This window comes from Salvelinus alpinus, chromosome 37, assembly GCF_045679555.1.
Source record: "Salvelinus alpinus chromosome 37, SLU_Salpinus.1, whole genome shotgun sequence".
NCBI lineage: Eukaryota > Metazoa > Chordata > Actinopteri > Salmoniformes > Salmonidae > Salvelinus > Salvelinus alpinus.
In genome coordinates, this window is record NC_092122.1 from 5,462,471 (window position 1) to 5,470,365 (window position 7,895).

Below are 7,895 nucleotides of genomic sequence, written 5' to 3' on the forward strand. Positions count from 1 at the left end.
CAGCAAAGGACCTTGTGAAGATGCTAGAGGAAACGGGTACAAAAGTATGTATATCCACAGTAAAACAAGTCCTATAACGACATAACCTGAAAGGCCGCTCAGCAAGAAAGAAGCCACTGCTCCAAAACCGCCATAAAAAAACCAGACTACGGTTTGCAACTGCACATGGGGACAAAGATCGTACTTTTTTGAGAAATGTCCTCTGGTCTGATGATAAAAAAAGAAATGTTTGGCCGTAATGACCATCATTATGTTTGGAGGAAAAAGGGGGAGGCTTGCACGCCGAAGGACACCATCCCCAACCGTGAAGAACGGGGGTGGCAGCATCATGTTGTGAGGGTGCTTTGCTGCAGGAGGACGTGCACTTCACAAAATGGATGGCATCATGAGGAGGAAAATTATATATATATTGAAGCAATATCTCAAGACATCAGTCAGGAAGTTAAAGTTTGGTCGCAAATGTGTCTTCCAAATGGACAATGACCCCAAGCATACTTCCAAAGTTGTGGCAAAATGGCTTAAGGACAACAAAGTCAAGGTGGTCATCACAAAGCCCTGACCTCAATCCTATAGAAAATGTGTGGGCAGAACTGAAAAAGCGTGTGCGAGCAAGGAGGACTGCAAACCTGACTCAGTTACACCAGCTCTGTCAGGAGGAATGGGCCAAAATTCACCCAACTTATTGTGGGAAGCTTTTGGAAGGCTACCTGAAACGTTTGACCCAAGTTAAACAATTTAAAGGCAATGCTACCAAATACGAATTGAGTGTATGTAAACTTCTGACCCACTGGGAATGTGATGAAAGAATTGCAAGCTGAAATAAATCATTCTCTCTACTATTATTCTGAATTTTCACATTCTTAAAATAAAGTAGTCAACCACAATCTGATGGAGAGGGTAAAAAGCTTCAAGTTACTAGGTGTGCACATCACTGACAACCTGAAATGGTCCATCCAGACAGTGTGGTGAAGAAGGTGCAACAGCCCTCTTCAACCTCAGGAGGCTGACGATATTCGGCTCGGCCCCTAACATGGTGACTACACCGGGCACACACGCATGTTGATTTCGTCCATCCACACCAGACGCGATCAGGACATGCAGGTTGAAATATGAAAACGAACTCTGAACCAACTATATTCATTTGGGGACAGGTCGAAACACATATGAAACATGGACAATTAGCTAGCTTGCTGTTGCTTGTCCTGGGATATAAACATTGCGTTGTTATTTTTCTGAAATGTATAAGGTCTTTTTTTTTGCTGGATCTTTGTTGAATATCGACCCATTTTGAGTCACACAAAATCGTGTGTTCTCTACGCCAAAAATGTATCCACAGATCATTTCTCCTAGTTCAGTCTTCTTCTTCTGTGGGTTTTATATGGCGTTGGCAAGCAACCTTAAGATGCATTACTGCAATCAACTCGACTGGAGTGTGGACCTTGTTCGTCTTTCAATCCCCCATGTGGGTATATGCTCCTAAAAACCAATGAGGAGGTGGGAGAGGCAGGACTTGCATCGTGTCAAGTGTCTAAAATATTTTAGCGCCTGGCAATGCAGATGCTCTTTGATGCGCGAGAGTAGTTTGGATTAAATTCATTGAATAACATGTATGTGTACACTTATTTTGCAACACTCGCTCACGCAACGCGGCCGGTGTGGTCAGCATGTAAGACCCTCACAAACTTCTACTGATGCACCATTGAAAGCCACCCGAGCCACAGCCTGTTCGCCCTGCAACCATCTAGAAGGCAGAGACAGTACAGGTGCATCAAACCTGGGAGAGAGAGACTGAAAAACAGGTTCTATCTCCAGGCCATTAGACTGATAAACAGTCACCACTAGCCGGCCTCCGCCCAGTACCCTGCCCTGAACTTTAGTCAATATTACTATTACTGTACCCTGCACCTTAGAGGTTGCTGCCCTATGTACTTGGTCATTGAACATTGGTCACTTTAATAATGTTTACATACTGTTTTACCCACTTTATATGTAAATACTGTACTCTGGTCAAGGCTGATCCTATATAACTACAGTATTGCTGTACACACCTTTCCTATTCATATACTGTCCATAGTCTCTGTACACACCATCATACAGTGCCTTCAGAAAGTATTTACGCCCCTTGACTTTTTCCACATTTTGTTGTGTTACAGTCTGGATTTAAAATGGATTCAATTGAGATGTTCTGTCACTGGTCTACACACAATACCCCATAATGTCAAAGTGGAATTACGTTTCTAGAAATCTTTACAAATGAGTTAAATATGAAAAGCTGAAATGTCTTGAGTCAATAAGTATTCATCCCTTTGTTATGGCAAACCTAAATAAGTTCAGGAGTAAAAATGTGCTTAACAAGTCACATAAATTGTATGGACTCACTCTGTGTGCAATAATAGTGTTAAACATGATTTTTGAATTACTATCTCATCTTTGTACTTCACACATGCAATTATCTGTAAGGTCCCTCAGTTGAGCAGTGAATTTCAAACAGAGATTCAAGCACACAGACCAGGGAGGATTTCCAATGCCTCGCAAAGAAGGGCTCCTATTGGTAGATGGGTAAAAATATATAAAAAGCAGACATTGAATATCCCTTTGAGTATGGTAAAGTTATTCATTACACTTTGGATGGTGTATCAATACACCCAGTCACTACAAAGATACAGAAGTCCTTCCAAACTCCATTGCCGGAGGGGAAGGAAAACGCTCAGGGAATTCACCATGACGCCAATGGGGACGTTAAAACAGTTGGCTGTGATAGGAGAAAACTGAGGATGGATCAACAACATTGTAGTTACGCCACAATACTAACCTTATTGACAGAGTGAAAAGAAGGAAGCCTGTACAGAATAAAAATATTTGAAAACATGCAATAAGGCACTAAAGTAAAACTGCAAAAAATGTGGTAAAGAAATTAACTTTATGTCCTGAATACAAAGCGTTATGTTTGGAGCAAATCCAACACAACACATCACTGAGTACCACTCTTCAGATTTTTGAGCATGGTGGTGGCTGCATCATGTTATGGGTATGCTTGTCTCATCGGCATCAACTAGGGATATTTTTATGATAAAAAGAAACGGAATAGAACTAAGCACGGGCAAAATCCTAGATGAAAACCTGGTTCAGTTTGCTTTCCAACAGACACTGGGAGACAAATTCACCTGTCAGCAGGACAATAACCTAAAACACAAGGCCAAATATACACTGGAGTTGCTTACCAAGATGGATTTGAATGTTCCTGAGTGTCCTAGTTACAGTTTTTACTTAAATTGGCTTGAAAATCTATGGCAAGACTTGAAAATGGCTGTCTAGCAATGATCAATAACCAGCTTGAAAATTTTACAAAATAATAATGTGCATATATTGTACAACCTAGGTGTGCAAAGCTCTTAAAGACAACCAGAAAAACTCACAGCTGTAATCACTGCCAAAGGTGATTCTAACATGTATTGACTCTGGGGGTTGAATTCTTATCAAATTTTTCCACTTTGACATTACAGAATATTTTGTTTAGATCATTTAACAAAAAACTAAAAATTTTATATGGTAATCCTACTGTGTAACACAACAAAATGTGTAAATAGTCAAGGGGTGTGAATACTTTCTGAAGTCACTGTACATATATATTTATATTCCAGACTCTGACACTACTCGTTCTAAAATTCGTAATTTTTTGGGGGATTTGCGTGTGTTGTTTTGTATTTTTAGGTATTACTACGCTGTTGGAGCTAGGAACATTAGCATTTCGCTATGCCCGCAATAACATTTGCAATAAATGTGTACTCGACCAATACAATTTGATTTGATTTGATTTAATTGTGTGTCAGTCTAGTAGACAGTTTTTTTTTTTAAACACCACAATCAGGGAGTTCTCTGAGCAAGGTGTTACGGAAAAAACAAACACCCAAAACCTGCAGGCAGATGAGCAGCTGTGTTGACCTCCAACACCACGGCCCACATCAAAGACAGGGTGGATTGACGCTGGGCTTTCTCCTCCCTATGTTTAGTCAACCTGAGGATGGATGCCCAGCTGTAGCCACAGTCAAGGCTACACTCCCGGAGCTTCTGGTCTCATGGTTGACTCAACATTGACCTTTGGTCCTCCTCGGACCATGGACAAAGAAAAGATTAGTCTGAGAACGTCAGCTTCACAAATCGGTCTCCAGAGCAGCGTTCACAGTTTTAGTGAATTGTGGGGAATGAATCCTAGTAAAAATACAATGTTTTTGTAAATGCGCTGCTGTAAAGCTTTTTGACACTAATGAAACATTGTGGTAAGGTTGATACAAAGTTGTAGTGGATTTGGTGTGCTTAGCCTCAACACAAGCACGGCAAGTGACAGCATAGTAGATTAACAAAAAAGACTCTGTACTTGAAAAATGTGAGAGAAAAGCGTGTCACATTTTCATTCATGAATGAACACTGTTATTGAACCAAACATTCGAAATGAAACAGAATAAAGCATGACCATAACATCCATCCATGTGCTTAATCTCCCAAATCCCCCGCAGCTCTCGTGAAACCCAAGCCCCTTCTGTGGATACTCGTTTTTTTAAGCTGCATGATGAATTCGTATATGGGACTGAACATATCCCTGCTCCATCTCCCTATGACCTCCCTCTATGGCTAATTTCCACTCTGCATTATGTCAAATGATTTATTATGATCAATTATATGTAGCGTGTTACGGGCCTACAGAGAGATTAGAAGGCCTAGCGGTGACCCACCTGGCTCAGGTTCCACCTCTTCTACATGTCAAGGTGCACCAGAACACATCCCTGGGGGACACCGTCATCCCCAGCTATAAGGCTAAAGCACATACAGAGAATCCATCTGACTTACATCTTCAGCTCTATACCTAATGTAAACCTGAGCCTTCATGCCGAATTGGACAAATTGTGGCAGAGAATATAAAACGTTGAACATGGAACGTGGTTGAATAATGTTAGTTGTTCCCATAAGTTACAGCGGAGTTTAATAATGAAACTGAAAAATGATGCCTCAGTTGTTGACTAATCTGACATAAATTAGGGTGTTTTCACATATAGTCCACTTTAAAAGATCCAATCTCAGTCCTTTTTAAAGTCAACTCTGGGGTACAGAAAAGCCCTTACCTTTGAATGAGTACCCAACTCTTTCCTAAGTTCACTTCACCTATTTTGTGGGCCGAGTCCTCTTTGCATTCACATTGCTATGTTTAGAAAATAACTAAGATCGTTTTACAACATGCATTCTGGGTTTTTACAAAGTGCAGGACAAGCCATTCAATCAGAATGTGTTACCGGGACATCTAGATATACAGTACCTACTTACATTTTGGAAGCTAAGAGACTGCATTTAGTTAAAATATGAGACATAATAATTGCAATCAGAAGATACTATTAACATGTAAATGTGATTGGTAACAGAATAAATAGCAATAGAATAGCTGCAGAATAAATAATACTGTAATTGTACACTCAAGGTAGGCTACTGCCCCTTTAAGAGCTAGAATAGATTTCGTACCCTATGTTGTGATTCTCACCAAATGGGTTGTCTTCTCACACTATTCAAACCACACAATCAATAAACAGTTTATGAATCTCTCTTAACCTATAGATAACATATTGCAAACAAATAATCTGAACTAAAAACTCATTTTGGAATATCTGCGCGTCCTTGACAATCGATAATCAATATCCATAAACAGCACACGTTTTTTCCCCCGCGAACCTGCAAGTCATCATCTTCTCTCTTTAGTTGTACCAATGTGAGGGTTTATGGCAGGGGAAACGGTGTTGCAGTAGTCTAGTGTGTGGTGCGGGAATAATGAAAAGCGAACCTTTGGGAGCTCTGTGTTCACATTGTCCTAATAAAAGGGAACCGGACCGCGGAATTCAAGCGCACCGAATTCAGACCACCTCTCAAGATGGTCTCAAGTTCGGTTCGCTTCAGGGCTCTTTTGAGGGGTCGGAGTTCCTTTGAAGTGTTCACACTGCACAATTTCCCCCCCGAACTGATATCACAAACATTGTCTGAAAGGGATCAACTGAGAAAACACCCTTGTGATGAAACGGGACAATGATGTTTATATCATTTGAGGTATGTAGCCTACCCACAGGTGCATCTTAAATCACACTAAGCAGCACAGCCCTTTACAGTAACTGAGCCATCTCCATTCCGAGCAGGTGGGGAGCCATCACCATCACCATGACAAGGAGGAGACTTCAGAGACTGTCAAGTGTGATGGGCCCTGGCACGTGCCCAACATAGCCTATGCTCCATAGGAAGTGCCAATAAAACATCCCACTAATGCAGGAGGATGACCACTCCTCGACACATCTGCTGAGTTTCTTCTCTCTCAGCATGGGGTTCAGGTCACTACTTTCATTGGGCCTACAGGAGCATCTCCCCCATGGCCCCTCCGGTGATCGTGCCCTGTCGACTGATGCCCATAAATGGCAGTCTGCGTACTTTCATTTGTCAGTTCTGACAGAATGATTTCAACAACCTCCCTAGTGGGTAACCCTTGTTGACTGTGATTTAAGGAAATGTCACTAAGTTGGTATAGAATGCATGCATTTTACAGGGCGACTGCTGAAAGGAAATATTACATTGGCAAGGGTTGCCAGACATGGAAGAGAGAGCAGTGAACAGCATACTTCTTTTATAGCAAAGTAGATTTCCCACACTTCAATGTAGCCTAGCCATTTATTGTATCTTACAAGCCTGGCCAAGCTGTCTATTGATGCTGTATGAGCCCATCAAAGCTTTGCGGGCCACTGCATGTTGAGCAATTAATTTTAATACCAGCCCTGTACATGTACTCAAAGTGGATCTTAAGCCTTGTTTCTTGATTTTTTTCAGTCTAAATCACAGTGACACATAGTACAGCAACATACCATAAACCTTTGAAGTCCTTCCTGCAGTCCAGTCACAGCAAGGTCACATATAACATTGTGTGGGATGTTTAATATTACTACGGAGCCCGCATCTGCTTTCATTCAAAACTGGGCCATCTGCTAATCATAAAATGTTAAAAAAAACGACTTTATTAAAGGAGTATCAGCAACCCGAAGAATCACATTGTCCTGTACAGTAAATAGAAACAAAATGAATATAGTGTCTCTGTCTCCCACAACAAATGGGATACCGAATGTTTATAGTTTTAGAGCCTCTCTAAGACATTGTAAATGTTTACTCCGATCACATTTGCCTTGACCATTTTCCCACCAGCGCAGGCAAATGTGTCTCATGCCAAAGAGAGCTGTGGAAAGGGTTGGGGACAGTAGCTGTCCTTTATCACAGAAAAACTATAACACATCGCATCCATATAAAAATGAATGCATATTTACAGAAGCATGCTGCTTGACTTCCTCCACCCGTTGTGCCCCTATGGCAGGTCACACACCTATGTGGGCCTCTGTACCATCTGTATGATCTGCAGAGAGGATGCATTGTTCCATACTGCCTTTCCCTGCCTCTAGCCAGCTCTTTCTCTGCCAAAACATTGCCTCCCCTCTCCAATACAGCACTATGGACTTAGACACTCTTATGACTGGTTTTATAGGTCATTTGTAGCAGCATATTGGTCGCAGTATGGTGCCCATTATAGAAACTGCTTATGTTTATGTCTGCTGAATTCCACCAGTGTTGTTCGCTTTAATGGTATAATTCACCCGAACTACGCAACTATTCAAACGTCTCTTTGCTTTGCTAGTAGTCTTTGGCCCAGCTGACTTTGCCATTGATAACCAAAGATCAGTGATAGTGAATGATACCTCCAGGTATCATTTGTAAGCACAAACCACCCACAGGTCCACTTTTAAATGTAAGGGTAATGCTATAATACACCCTAGTGGTGATAGGATTGAACTGAAGTGACAGAGGTGAAAATGGCAACCTCGGTTAAA